Consider the following 15,895-nt stretch of genomic DNA (forward strand, 5'->3'; position numbering starts at 1 on the left):
CGCGTACCTGGACTTTTTTTTTATTCACCCTGTTCTTCAGGCGGGCACCTGGACTTTTTTTTCTTCAATTTTTCAAATATATTCCTGAACTCAAAATAAAAAGTGAAACAAAAAAATAACATCCCATTCTTCAGGAGGGTCCTGGACATAAGATAAATTCCCATTCTTCAGGAGGGTCTTGTCCCATTCTTCAGGAGGGTCTTGAGCATAAAATAAATTTCCATTCTTCAGGAGGATCTTGTCCCATTCATCAGGAGGGTCCTGAGCAAAAAGTAAATTTCCATTCTTCAAGAGGGTCATGTGCATAAAATAAATTCTCATTCTTCAGGAGGGTCCTGTCCCATTCTTCGGGAGAGTCTTGGGAAAAATAAATTCCCATTCTTCAGGAGGGTCCTGAACAAAAAATAAATTTTCGTTCTTCAGGAGGGTCCTGTCCCATTCTTCAGGAGGGTCCTCAGTAAAAATAAATTCTTATTCTTCAGGAGGGTCCTGTCCCATCATAAAATAAATTCCAATTCTTCAGGAGGGTACTGTCTCATTCTTCAGGAGGGTCCTGAGCAAAAGCAAATTCCCATTCTTCAGGAGGTTTCTATCCCATTCTTCAGGAAGGTCCTGTCCCATTCTTCAGGAGGGTCCTGAGTAAAAAGTAAATTCCCATTCTTCAGGAGGTCCTATCCCATTCTTCAGGAGGGTCCTGTCCCATTCTTTAGGAGGGTCCTGGGTATGAAATAAATTCCCATTCTTCAGGAGGGCCCTGGGCATAAAATAAATTCTCATTCTTCAAGAGGGTCCTATCCCATTCTTCAGGAGGGTCTTGAGCATAAAATAAATTTCCATTCTTCAGGAGGGTCCTGGGCATAAAATAAATTCTCATTCTTCAGGAGGGTCCTAAGCATAAAATAAATTTCCATTCTTCAGGAGGGTCCTGTCCCATTTTTTAGGAGGGTCCTGGGCATAAAATAAATTCCTATTCTTCAGGAGGGTCCTAGGAATGAAATATATTTCAATAAACACGAAAAAAATTGCCCCAATTTGTACTAGAAAATTTAGTGAGTGTCATTAGATCACAATTTTTTAAAAAGTTCAGGAAGAGGGTGAATCAAGGTCCTGCTAAAGAAATGCGTCTCTTCAGAGTAAAATTGATGACCAAAATTAGGAAATGCATCTCCTAACACATGAAACTTAAATTACCCAGACAAGGAAGTGCGTCTCCTAGGGGTTAAATAAAATGACTCAATTAGAAAGTGCATCTTCTAGGAGTGAAAGTTCAAGTTAGGAAGTGTGTCACCTAACACATGAAAATTGACATACCCTGACTACAAAGTGCGTCTCCTAGGGGTTAAATAAAATGAATCGACTAAAAAACGCGTTTTCTAGGAGCGAAAGTTCAAGTTAGGAAGTGTGTTACCTAACACATGAAAATTGACATACCCTGACTAGGAAGTGCGTCTCCTAGGGATTAAATGAAATGACTTGACTAGAAAGTGCGTCTTCTAGGAGCGAATGTTCAAGTTAGGAAGTGCGTTACCTAACAAATGAAGACTAACATACCTTGACTAGGAAGTATGTTTCCTAGGGATTAAAGGAAACAACTCGACTAAAAAGTGAGTCTTCTAGGAGTGAATGTTCAAGTTAGGAAGTGCGTTACCTAACAAATAAAAACTGACATACCCTGACTAGGAAGTGCGTCTACTAAGAGTAGAATGAAATGACTCGACTAGAAAGTGCGTCTTCTAGGAGTGATAGCTAAAGTTAGGAAGTGCATCACCTAACAAATGAATCTTGACTTATCCAGACTAGGAAGTGCGTCTCCTAAGGGTTAAAATGATGAGTTTTTACCATTATTGATTACCAAATCTGTGTAACAGTATTGCCTCTTGCATTTGCAGAAGTGAGAAATTGCAGCTTTTAATAGTTAAGCTTTGAAAACCTTTGATATGAAGGTAACACATGTTTTTGTTTCACATAAAGAAAACATTTTATTTTGAAAATACGATGGTTGATTTGTGGCATTTGGCTATTGAGACGATCTCTTACACTTGTCATGTCCAGGTCCATTGCAAATCATTGATAGGTATTGTTGTCTTGTTGTAGTAATGACCCCAAATTTTGACTACTAAACTATTTTGACTCAAATCATATTTCTCTTACATGATGCCTCGGGATTCAGCTTCAAATACACTTTTTATACTTTTATGAGTCCAAAAATTGTTGGATGACAAGCATTCTCTAGTACTTTACTTTATTTTTGAAACATGTTATCTTTGTGTGTTGGTCTTTTGTCTTGCTTTGCACAACTAAAGGAGTTGGTAGCAAGTTTTGAAGTCTTTCCTCACTTATCTTGACAAAATTTTGACTCAAAAATACATGAAAGATGACGATAATGATTTTCTTTTGACCACAAAGATACAAAAATCAAAAATCAAAAATAAAAATAAAAATAACAAAAAGAATAGGAAAGGACAATAGACATCTCTTCTTAAAAAAATGTCAAAAAGAAAATTTTATCTGGGGGTGGCAGCTGATTCTAGTGATTATGACATGTATTTGGAATTAAATAACCTGATCTATCCAAACTAGTCATTGTCACTTTTTGCCCGCTCATTGAATTTGAAAGGGAGCCATTCTTGAACTTGTTCCCTTTGGATTATAATCCTCCTTAGGCTAGTGACACCTCGATGGGTTTTCGCCAACAAGCCGATCCCATTTTCTTTTGTTTTTCAACTCATTGTCGTCTTATGGTGCCCATGAAGACTTTTACCAATAAAATTCTCATTTTTATTGATCTCACAACTCACGGCCGCCTTATGATGCCCAAAAGGGTTTTCATCAATAAGACTCTCTCATTTTCATTTGTTTTTTTAGAAAATAACACTCAAAATATGAAATATCATGCACCCATAACATGTTTAGCCTTGACATTCTCAAAGATTGATCTGAAGGTCTTTCTTTGTCTATAACTTGACTTTTGGAATGAGATAGAAAGAAAGGTCAGCATGGGCTCAAAATTTACACAACATTGGGTAAAATATACAAATTTTGGAATCGACTCTTTTAAGGAAATAAACTATTGCCCCAATTTTATTTCATTCTAGGTAACTTGAATTTTCTTTTGGTTAGACCGAACCCCAGAGTAGGGCTGCGTGCGTATCTTGTCATAGCAAGAATCAGGTCAAACGTAGTTCAGACAAGTCATTCTCTTTTTTTTTTAAATGAACCTGGGCTCTTATTTTTTCTTTTCTTTGATTCTTCTCTTTTTGGGATTTTTTTTTTCAAGTCCATTCTTTTCTTGACACTTTTTTTCTGACTCCATTTTCTTTTTGACATATTTTTTTTGACTTCATTTTTTCTTGACATTTTTCTGACTCTATTTTTCTTGACACCTTCTTTTTTATTTTTTTCAAACTCTATTTTGATTCCAAAAGAGGGGTATGAAATAAAATAAAATTAAAGGTCAAAAGGGGTAACAAAGGATGACACAACATTTGGATAGCAGAATGAAATGCCTTCGTCATATCAATCCTTAAAATGCAAGCACTTAACATGCAATCTGTGAGTGAACATAAAGATCATGTATATTTTTTCAATATTGACCTTGACTGAATACGTATGTCACTACTTCTCATGCACTTGTCAAATAGAAAGGTCCAATTATATTCACATTCCTCCCATTAAAGGACTCATGCATTTTTAAGCTAACTTTCTTTTGCTTCTCCTGACAATGGAGACTATATATCTTCTGATCGCTCTCATTTAAAGTGTTTGAGATTGACCTTCTCATTGATGACCAAGTCATTTTTGATTCACAAAGTGATTGTTTCAATCCATTCAAGTGAGGCTTTAACTCAATTAACAAACATCTCAACATTTTACATATTTCCTGACATGATTTTTCCTTTCAACTCTATCTTCCTGGTCAAGTGTTTCAGGATTAGATTAGGCTTTAAGATCTGGTGAAAACTCATCATGCATATCGTATCATTAGAATCACCATAAAAGAATTGTATGAAGAAAAAGAAAGATAAATAAACAATGTAGACACGTAATTTTGTCCCTCCCCGAAAGCATTCTTACTATTTTACCCTCGTCTTAGTGCGTGCCCTCACCCGTGTGATTATATACCACAAAAATACAAAAATAACAAACCCCTAACAACCCCTCCAATAAGATGAAGCCACCTCACATTATTCTAATCCTATCTTAACAACCTACCCCTACCCCACCCCCACCTCACGTGACCTCCCTTTACCTAGCTTTCTTTATACATTTTACCAATTGGAGATAGAAAAGGGGGGTGGATTGATTTTTCAAGAAGGGACTAGTACACTCATCCTAACAAAAATTACACTCAGCAAAAAACAAAAAAATACGCACATCAGACCTCCATTTATCCCATATACACATGCACACTATAATACTCCTAAAAATTGGATCACCCCTCATCTCACCGAAAAACCCACGACTCATCGGAAACCATGAAACACACTTAGATCGAGAGGGGTGGAGGAGAAAGCAGAGAGAGAGAACTCAGGCGAGACACGCTTGAAACCAGCCGATTCATCCACCTCCGGAGCAACAACAACCCAACAACAACCAAAAAACTACCCAACAACCAAACCCCACTGAATCATCACCGAAAAATAAATCATCTTATCAGCCAATAAAGAGGAATCGAGAGCTTCGAGTTGGTCAATTGGGTGTTCGTGTTCGGGATGGTATTCAAGGTTTGATGGGGATATTGGGTTAAAGCATATAGAGAGACTAAAATTGAGAGAGATATTGGGTTGAAGAATATCGAGAGAGTGAAATTGAGAGAGTAAGTAACAGAAATGGAGAGAAAAATTTAAAAAAAAAGGTGAGCAAAGGTCTAGCTGGTGTCGAGTTTTTCCGGTGACTATTTCGCCAAAATCCATACTACACATTGGATTAAGCACTGTCGACTCATGATTCGCCTCTCTCATCGCCAAAGACCAGAACCAGCAACTAAAACTAGCCAAGATCGGTCCTTTTGGGTAGACTCGGGCGATGTTTAATTTGGCTCAGGCGAGATGTCGCAATTTTGAATGCGAATTTCTTGGTTTTCGTAAACCTAGTCACGGTTGACTAGAAATTTCTTCTCTTGAATCTGTTTAGATCGCGATTATTGGCTACCGAATTAGACGGGTTCATCGTTGAGGCTCGAGTTGAAGTTATCGGAAGCGGGTTTTCTTTATTTTATTGAGTAATCATCTTCAAAGGCCCCCCAAATTAAGGTCCAATTTTATCTCTCTTTATAATTTCATGATCTCTATATGAATGACGGTGTGAATTATCATTTGTGTTGATTTGATGTTTGGTTTTCATGATTATGGATTGTGTGATGAAATTATGTCTTGTTTGAGAATGGAATTGGAGGAATTGATAACCAAATAAGTTGAAGGTTTTTAATTTTTATTCATTACTGAATGTTGCTGAATTGGATAGTAGTATAATTAGGCCATCGAATGAATAGGCAAAAGTAGGTTCGGGTAGGAAAAAATATTTAGGAATAAGTGTTGTCTTGTTGTACGTGGAATTTGTATTGAATGGTTTGGTTTTAGTTCTCGTATTTGGAAATGTATTCATTTAATCGGGGAATGCCCCATGATCACTTGTATTTATTTTTCGGGGAATGCCCCGAAGTATCTTGTATTTGGAGGACGCCCGTGATGAAGGCCCGAGGCATCGGGTAAAGCAGAGGAGCATAGTTAGGATAAGTATAGGTTAGATAGGATTTTTTTTGCATTTTTCTATTTTGGACTGTATAAGTGGACTGGATACTAAATTTTGGATTGTTTTGGTTTGTGTTCGTTTGTTTGATTGTTTTACGTGTTTTGTGTGGTTTGTACATTCGTAGTGTCAGAATTAGCTGATACGCTCTACCAAGCGACCGTGGTCAAACCACGGGATCGAGGGGTGCCTAACACCTTCCCCTCGGTTAACAGAATTCCTTAACTGAAATCTCTGTTCGCAAACCAGTTTAAAAGATTCAAAATCATTTGGAAAAAGGATATCCAATGGTGACTTGGCACACCCAATTTATGCCAAGTGGCCACTCTGAGTTTGGAATATAAAAAGTCCTTTTCAAAATAAATTTTCACCTTTTTATCACTTAATAATAAAAACTCTTTCAAACCTTAAACCATATCTTTTTGGTAAAAAAAAGGGGTGTGACAGCTCTGACGATTTTCCTGGGGACATTTTAGAAATTGGGCTTATTTTTTGAGTCGTATCGGCTTTGTTTGGCATTATGGGTGTATAAACATTATTTGTGATTATTGTTTGTGTTATTGTTATCACTGTTGTGTGTTTCTGTACTCTTTGTTTACAGTTTTTCTTTATGTGTTACCTTTTTATATCTGGCATCATTTGCATAACCCTAGTCAATTCTTGCAACAAGTATCGGAGTGCACATCGTGCGCACGAACTCTAGTTGAGTTACCCTTATTTTAGAAAGGGAGCCGTCGGATATATGGAGTAGGTGGAAATCAAAGCAGCCACTATCGACCATATGCTCCCCCCAAACGGCCTTGTTAGTAAACCACAACGTAGGTCAGCCTTTAGGTCATTCTTATGCGCATCATATTGAGACCTAGATGGGCCCACACGATCCTTTGTAGAAGACTCACCCCTAAAGCATCCATACGTGCTAAATGTTGCATCTTTGAGGGTAACGTGGTCATTTGACGGACTGATTTGGGGAAAGCATGTCTAGAATTAAATAGTGTGTAGGCAAGGAAAAATTAAAAAAAATAAAGAAAAAGTGAGTCAAAAAAAAAAGAGAGAGTTTCATAGTTTTTAGAGTTTTTTGTGGCTTTTGTTTTTCACAATCCAACTAAAATAAAGAAAAAGTGAGTCGAAAAGAAAAAAAAAAAGAGTTTCATAGTTTTTAGAGTTTTTTGTGGCTTTTGTTTTTCACAATCCAACTATTCAAAAAGATTTTTTTTTACCTTTCGCACTCATTTTTTTCAAAAACATCAAAAAGATTTTTCTTTTGTTCCTTTACCATGCATTCATAATTCAAAAATTTCTAAAATATTTTTTAAATTAGAGCTTTTTATAAAGAAAAAAAAATGCAAAAAAGATGATAGAAGTTTGTACATTTCATAATACTAAATACCCAAAAAGATTTTTCCTTTCATAATTGTTGGTGTCAGTTTTATGTAAAGCGTCAAATTACAAAAAAACTCAAAAAAGATTTTATTGACGTCTTTTATCGTCTGTCTGTAATTGCATCTCTCAAGTCAGGGTTCAGTCGGTTATTTAATTATTAATTGTCCTATCTAGACAACTACGCACCCCTGATTCTCCTCTTTCAGGATGTGAGATACGTATGCAACCTATTGTTGGTTCGGGGATCTTATTTCAAAAAATATATATATATTTTCTTCACTCTTCATTTAGAGTAGGTGTCGTATGCATCACTACAAAAAAACTACAAAAAGATTTTCCTTTAATAGGATCAAGTTTCATTTTTGTATGAAATGCAAAATCAAAAACCTAAAAAGATTTTTCTTTAATAATCATAGGTTTCATTTTGTATAGGATGTTAAAGTTGAAAAGCTTTAAAATATTTTCGCCAATTCTTTTGACAAATTTTTATTTTCTTTTCTTCTTAAAGTTTCAGGAAAAAAAAAGAGTATTTGGCAATTTAGGAAAGAATTCACGAACTACGCACACTTGATTCTCCTCTCTCGGGGGTGAGATACGTAGGCGCCCTTCTTGGGTTCGGTGACCTTTTCAAAAAGAAAAAAAAAAGAGATAGAGATTTTAAGAAAGTGTTGAACTCTAACTCATTTGCTATCTCTTGTTCAGTTAGTTTGAGGTGGTTGGTTTGTGGCATTTTGGCTGGTCCTCCATATTGCACCAAGTTACAGAGAAGGTTATGGCCAACAAGGATACCGAGTTTGTTGTCACTAATCAGATAGGGAGTTCAGAAAATGAGAATTTAGGAGCTAATGAAGAGATTCGGAAATTAAGACAGCAAATGATAAAAATGCATCGAGCTTGGGCTAATGGGTTGCCGCCTCCTTCAGTTCCCACTAATAATCTAGAATATCTTTATAGCTTGTCTCTCGTGTCACATGCACAATTCCCATTTTTGTTGATATGCCAAAACATGCATCAGGATCGACTCCGAAGCAACAATATCCAACCACTTCCAATGTTCATTTCCTCACTCCCTAATCCAAGACTACCATATACTCGGCTCCACCTGTTGTTCATGATTTTACGGCACCACGCCCACCTGAAGCTCCTACTTTTGATGTTCATCCACAAGTTGTGCCTCCCTACTCTACAAGAGAGCCTGCATTGAATATTACTGGTGATCAGCGTTACACTTTTGAGCCAACATTTAAGTTGACTACTCTTTACGGTGACACTTACCCGTTTGAATTTTCTCCTAATACTGAGAAGCCTGTCATGACAGAAGAACAAGAGGAAATGACCAGAAAATTGAGAAGTTTGAAACTGGCTATGAAGAACTTGCAAGGACTTGGGGGTTACAAAAGTGTCTCATATAAGGACTTATGCATGTTTCCAAGTGTCAACCTTCCTCCCGACTTTAAAATGCCAAAGTTTGAGAAGTATGACGGACATGGGGATCCAGTGGCACATTTGAGGCGCTATTGTAACCAATTAAGGGGCATTGGAGGGAAGGAAGAACTACTCATGACTTATTTCGGAGAGAGTCTTTCAGGCCTAGCTTCGGAATGGTTTGTTGACCAAGACATTGACAAGTGGATTAGTTGGGATGACCTAGCCAATGGATTTGAGAAACAATTTCAATACAATGTGGAGTTGATCCCTGACGAAAAATCCCTAACTAGTATAAAAAAAAGAAGAATACTGAGAGTTTCAGGGAGTATGCGATCGGATGGCGTGAACAAGCTGCTAGGGTGAAACCGCCAATGAATGGAAGTAAGATAGTGGAGGTATTTATTCAAGCGTAGGATGAAATATATTATCAACACTTATTACCTGTATTAGGCAAGCCGTTCATTAAAGTCCTTAAAATGGGGAGATGATAGAAGAGGGAATTAAGACTGGTCGCATTGTGAGTTTTGCAACATTGAAAGTGACTACTCAAGAAATTCAAAGAGTTCAGAAAGTGTTGGGGAGAAAAAGAATGAGGAATATGCATCTGCTATTGTAGTTGGATAGCAGGATAGGCCAAGAAGACCCCGTCATCGTCACTCTCAGGCTCAAACCCAAGTTCTTACCCAAGCTCCACATAATCACTCCCAAAATTCATTATACTCTGCTCCTCCACCCCCGTATCCAGTTTATAACACACAACCATACGTTCAACCCCCATGTTACCCACATTGGAATACACCAACTCCTCAAAGTCATCCTCTAACTCCACAAACATACCAAAACCCTTCTAAGCCTGATTTTCGATCCAAGCCAAACGATGAAATGAGGCAGAAGTCAAGAGATAGCTTCACACCAATTGGAGAGTTGTATGCCAATTTATTTCAAAGATTGGTACCATGGGGCATGATCACTTCTTTCCTTAGGCGCACTCTTAATCGGCATTCAAAAAATTTTGATCCTAATGTACGATGTGCGTATCATTCTGATGGTCAGAGTCATAGTATTGAAGATTGTCGAGATTTGAAAAGAGATATTGAAAAGATGATTCAAGATGGATCAATTATGGTGTATAACATTAACAGTGAGAGAAACTCTAGTCATGTTGATATGCAAACCAGTGGCTAAGCTGTCAGACTAAGCAATTGAGAAGTCACCCCTCTCCTTACTAGGGAGAGATCTGGTAGTTTATTTTTATTTTATTTTCTATTATCCGAATTATTTCAGGGTTGTAGTTTAGGATCTATCTTGTTTTGTCCTTTTGTCATTTATATTCAAACCCTTCTATATTTTGTTTCAACTAAATAAAGTATCCTATTTTCCTTTCTGTTTTAAATATGTGTTGTTTGTTTGTTTTCTTTACATAGTACATTCTATGTTGACTCTAATGATATGACGTGCTAGGGAAATTTTCAGCCAGATCTTAAAATCCGGTTTAAGCATGAGCATTGAATCAGGGGGTTAAAGTTAGATAAAGAGAGTGTATGAGAAAATAGTAGAGTGCTGAGACATTTGGTGACAAGTTCAAGCCTTCTTTGAAAATTAAGGCCATTTATTTTGAGAATCACAAGAATAACTTGGTCATCAATTGAAAGACATGTCTCAATTAGGTCAAACAGTGTCTGCGTGATCCTATCAAGAGGAGCAGAAAGAAAATCAACTCCTCGAAAGCATGAGTCATTCAAAGTGAGGGATGTATAACAAATGTGGAGTTGTATGTTTAAAAAGTATAGAAAAAGAGGTGACACACATGCTCAGGGCAAGTTAGTGTTGTAAAACATATCATAAGTAATGTTGATCGTGCACTTTCACATTACATGCTATGTACTAGTATTTTTAAGGATTGATATGACGAAGGCATTTTATTCTACTATCCAAACATTGTGTCATCCTTTGTTACCCCATTTGAGTCTTAATGTTATTTTCTTTCATACCCCTCTTTTGAAATAAAGATAAAGCCAGCAAAGCTTAAAAAAAAGTATCGAGCAAGAGAATAGAGTCAGAAAGTTTCAAAAAAAATAAAAAAGAGAGAAAAAATATGTCCATGAAGGAAGAAAAGAGTGTCAAGAAATTGGAGTCAGAAAAATCACAAAGAAAAAAAGAGCCAAAAAAAGAAGAAGAAGAAGAAGAACAAGTCAGAATCAAGCAAAAAAAGAAGAATAAGCTGCCAGAACTATGCATGACCTGATTCTTCTCTCTCGAGGGTGAGATACGTAGGCTGCCCTACTCAGGGCTCGGTCCAAACAAATAAAAATTTAGAATTTTCCAGTCAAAAGAAACTGGGGCATGAGTTAATCCTCATTGTTTGAGTCGATTTCAAAAGTTGTAAGTACCACCCCACTACAAGTGTCATTTGGGTCTCATATCATCCTTTCTTTCTAACCTTGTTCAAAAGCCAAGTTACAACCAAAGAAAGACCTTCAGATCAATCTTTGAGGATGTTAAGGCTAAGCATGCAAGGTATATGATGATGCATTTGGAAACTACATGTCTTCCTCAGCATAGGAAATCAAGAGAGAAATAAAAAGGAGAGATTCTTATTGGTGAAAACCCTCACGGGCACCATAAGGCGATGGTAAGTTGAGAGAAATAAAAATGAGAGAGTCTAATTGGTGAAAACCCTCACGGGCACCGTAAAATGACTGTTATTTAAGGGAAATGAAGATAAGAGAGTCTTATTAGTGGAAAACCCTTACAGACACCATAAGACAATGGTGAGCTGAGGAAAAAAAATGAGAGAAGCTTGTTGGCGAAAACCCTTCAAGGCACCACTAGTCGAATGGGGTCTTAAATGCAGTTGACCTAAGGAAGCAACTCAGTTTCAAGGCCATTAAATCAACAACAATGAGTAGAAAATTTGGATGAAAAGATCAAGATGCTTAATCCAAAATGCATGGCATAATCATTAGTGTTGACTTTCATTTTTAGATGAATTTTTCGTTTCTTTGTTTCTAAAAAGTACATTCATTGTCTTTTCTTTCTTCTCTTTATTTTTATTTTATCTTTCTTGAGTCAGTTATCCAAACAAAAATTGTCATTCTTTTTTTTCGTTTCTTGTCTTTGAGTCAAGTCCGTATCAAAACAAGTGAGAAAAGATTTCAAAATTGGCTACCAGCTTCTTTAATTGCACAAAGCAAGACAAAAGCTAGCACATGAAAGAGACATGATTGTGAGGAAAAAAGGGGCATGCAAAAAGTTTTGTCAACAGAGAAGTCAAGGAACTCATGGAAATACCAATGTTCAAAGGGTTTATCTGAAGAGCATGGCAAAGCAAAGATATTGTGTCTGTTGTAGAGTCACTCTTCCTAATATGAGTTTAGATCAATGATGCAACAAGTCAATGACATATGCTAATGGTCGTAAGCAAGGTTGAATGTGACTGGGGCAAGAGCGATTGCCGCGAAAGCTAAAGCCACAAACCAGCCACATGTTTTAAACTCACAAGTTTTCTTTGATGAAACAGGAAACATATTACCTTCAAAGCAGGGACTTCAGAGCATAAACATCAAGGGTTGCAATGCCTCACTTTTACAAATGCAGAAAGAAATATTGCTGCACAGGTTTGATAATATAATCATGGTAAAAATTCATCATCCTATATCCCTCGAAGACATACTTTCTTATCCAGGGATTTCAGTTTTCATTTGCTAGGTGATACACTTCTTAAATTGAACCTTCACTCCTAGAATACATACCTTTTAGTCGAGTCATTCCCATTGATTCCTATAAGAAGTACCTTTTAGTCAGGTCATCTCCCTTTGATTCCTATAAGACGTACCTTTTAGTCAAGTCATCCCCTTTGATTGCTATAAGACGTACCTTTTATTCGAGTCATTTCTATTGATTCCTATAAGACGTACCTTTTAGTCGAGTCATTCCTATTGATTCCTATAAGACGTACTTTTTAGTCGATTCATCCCCTTTGGTTCCTATAAGACGTACCTTTTAGTCGAGTCATCCCCTTTGATTCCTATAAGACGTATCTTTTAGTCGAGTCATCCCCATTGATTCCTATAAGACATACCTTTTAGTCGAGTCATCTCTCTTTGATTCCTATAAGACGTACCTTTTAGTCGAGTCATTCTCCTTAATTCCTATAATAATGTGACTTTCACAAAAGTCCTTTGATGATAAACTGGGACAAAAATTTAATTCTTGCTGTTTGGAACTTCACTTTTCTAGCAAATGATCTCTTTAGATAATCTTTATTTCGGATAATTTTCTTTTTAATTTTGATGTGATTTTAGGAGCTCGCCTGAAGAACGGGGCGAATAAAATGAAAGCCAAGAAACAAAGTGAAGAAATTGAAAGACAACATATGGAAATAGCAAGTTAGGAGCCCGCCTGAAGAACAGGGTGATGAAACTGCAAGTCAGGAGCCTGCCTGAAAAATAGGGTGATGAAATGGCAAGTCAGGAGACCGCCTGAAGAACAGGGTAAATAAATGAAAAGTCAAGCAACATGGGGAAGAAATTGAAAACCAAGCAACAAGTTGGGGAAGTAGAGAGTCAAGAGTCAAGAAAAGCTGCATAGATAGAGTTTTTGTAATTTCATTTATGTTTTTAACTTGTAACTTTCATTTTTGATGTAATAACAGAGCCGCGGACCGAAACCTCAACGCAACCTCACTCGACTCTCCAACTCAGTTGTCCTTTTTTCTTTTGTTTCTTTCGTTGAATAATGGTCGGGTCAAAATTCTATATCGTTGTCTACTTCTTTGTATGAAAACACTTTGTGTTTACATACAAAGAGGGGCATGATGTAGACACGTAATTTTGTCCCTCCCCGAAAGCATTCTCACTATTTTACCCTCTTCTTAGTGCGTGCCCTCACACATGTGATTATATCCCACAAAAATACAAAAATAACAAACCCCTAACAACCCCTCTAATAAGATGAAGCCACCTCACATTATTCTAATCCTATCTTGACAACCTACCCCTACCCCACCCCGCCTCACATGACCTCCCTTTACCTAGCTTTCTTTATACATTTTGCCAATTGGAGATAGAAAAGGGGGGTGAATTGATTTTTCAAGAAGGGACTAGTACACTCATCCTCACAAAATATACACTCAGGAAAAAATAAAAAAATATGCACATCAGACCTTCATTTCTCCTATATACACACGCACACTGTGATACTCCCAAAAATTGGATCACCCCTCATCTCACCGAAAAACCCATGACACACCAGAAACCATGAAACACACTTAGATCGAGAGGGGTGGAGGAGAAAGCAGAGGGAGCAAACTCAGGCGAGACACGCCTGAAACTAGCAGATTCGTCCACCTCCGGAGCAACAACAACCCAACAACAACCAAAGAACTACCCAATGACCAAATACAACTGAATCATCACCGAAAATAAATCATCTTATCAGCCAATAAAGGGGAATCGAGAGCTTTGAGTTAGTCATTTGGGTGTTCATGTTTAGGATGGTGTTCAAGGTTTGATGGGGATATTGGGTTAAAGCATATAGAGAGAGTGAAATCGAGAGAGTAAGTAATAGAAACAGAGAGAAAATTTGAAAAAAAAGAGGTAAGTGAAGGTCTAGCTGGTGTCGAGTTTTTCCAGCGACTATTTCGCCGAAATCCATACTACACGTCGGATTAAGCACTGTCGACTCATGATTCGCCTCTCTCGTTGCCAAAGACCAGAACCAGCAACTAAAACTAGCCGAGATCAGTCCTTTTGGGTAGACTCGGGCGACGTTTAAGTTGGCTCAGGCGAGATGTCGCGATTTCGAATGCGAATTTCTTGGTTTTTGTAAACTTAGTCTCGGTTGACTAGAAGTTTCTTATCTTGAATCTATTCAAATCGCGATTATTGGCTATTAAGTTGGACGGGTTCGTCGTTGAGGCTCGAGTTAAAGTTATCGAAAGGGTGGTTTCTTTATTTTATTGAGTAATCATCTTCAAAGGCCCCCCAAATTGAGGTCCAATTTTATCTCTCTCTTTATAATTTCATGATCTCTAAGTAAATGACGGTGTGAATTGTTGTTTGTGTTGATTTGATAGTTGGTTTTTGTGATCATGGATTGCGTGATGAAATTATGTCTTGTTTGAGAATGGAATTGGGGGAATTGATAATCTAATAAGTTGAAGGTTGTTAATTTTGATTCATTACTGCATGTTGCTGAATTAGATAGTAGCATAATATGGCCATCGAATGAATAGGCAAAAGTAGGTTCGAGTAGGCAAAAATATTTAGGAATAAGTGTTGTCTTGTTGAACGTGAAATTTGTGTTGAATGGTTTGGTTTTAGTTCTCGTATTTGGAAATGTATTCATTTAATCAGGGAATGCCCCGCGATCACTTATATTTATTCATCGGGGAATGCCCCAAAGTATCTTGAATTTGGAAGACGCCCATGATGAAGGCCCGAGGCATCGGGTAAAGCACAGAATCATAGTTAGGATAAGTATGGGTTAGATAGGATTTTTTTTTTTTGCATTTTTCTATTTTGGACTGTATAAGTGGACTGGACACTAAATTTTGGATTGTTTTGGTTTGTGTTCGTTTGTTTGATTGTTTTACGTGTTTTGTGTGGTTTATACATTTGTAGTGTCAGAATTAGCCGATACGCTCTACCAAGCGACCGTGGCCAAATCATGGGACCGAGGGGTGCCTAACACCTTCCCTTCGATCAACAGAATTCCTTAACCAGAGTCTATGTTCGCAAACCAGTTTAAAAGAGTCAAAACCGTTTTGAAAAAGGATTTCCAATGGTGACTTGGCACACCGAATTTATGTCAAGTGACGATTCTAAATAAAAAATGTAAATAATTCTTTTTTGAAATAAATTTTCATTTTTAGTCACTTTGATAATAAAAATCCTTTCGAGCTTAAAATCTATTCTTTTTGAAGTGAAAAAAGGGTTGTGACAAACAATATTTACTAAAAAAAATGAAAATAGAAATAAAGGAACGCACATTTTGTTGGCAGAAAGACAAAAGGGTTTGAACAAAGACGATAAGAAATAAGACAAGATAAATCCCGAACTACAACCCTAAGATAATTCGAATAGCAAAAAGAAAAATAAAATAGACTACCAAAAATCCCTCATCGTGAGGAGTGAATATTGACTTTTAAATTGCCAAACTTAATATTTTAGCCACTGAATTGCACGTCGGCCTTAACGGAGTCTCCATAATCATTGCTACATCATCTTTTTTTTTTCTGTTTGAACTCGATCATTTTGAATTTATCACCTCAAACTCTCTCCAAAGTAAGCCATCAACAATATCTTTTTTCCCCTACTCCTCTTCATTGATTACA

The 15,895-nt window shown here is 37.0% G+C and overlaps 1 long non-coding RNA gene across 2 annotated transcripts; it reads left to right on the forward strand.

Moving 5' to 3' along the window:
* The first annotated feature begins 4,101 nt into the window (after positions 1-4,101).
* Positions 4,102-15,136, forward strand: LOC107859581. Of its 2 annotated transcripts, none has more exons than XR_001671409.2 (2): positions 4,102-5,252; positions 12,864-14,739. It is a non-coding gene; the product is annotated as an uncharacterized LOC107859581 (long non-coding RNA). The 2 variants fall into 2 exon arrangements; XR_007052404.1 differs by lacking the exon at positions 4,102-5,252 and adding an exon at positions 11,750-12,176 and having other exon boundaries at positions 12,864-15,136.
* Positions 15,137-15,895: the final 759 nt, after the last annotated feature.

This window comes from Capsicum annuum, chromosome 2 (assembly GCF_002878395.1).
Source record: "Capsicum annuum cultivar UCD-10X-F1 chromosome 2, UCD10Xv1.1, whole genome shotgun sequence".
Classification (NCBI taxonomy): domain Eukaryota; kingdom Viridiplantae; phylum Streptophyta; class Magnoliopsida; order Solanales; family Solanaceae; genus Capsicum; species Capsicum annuum.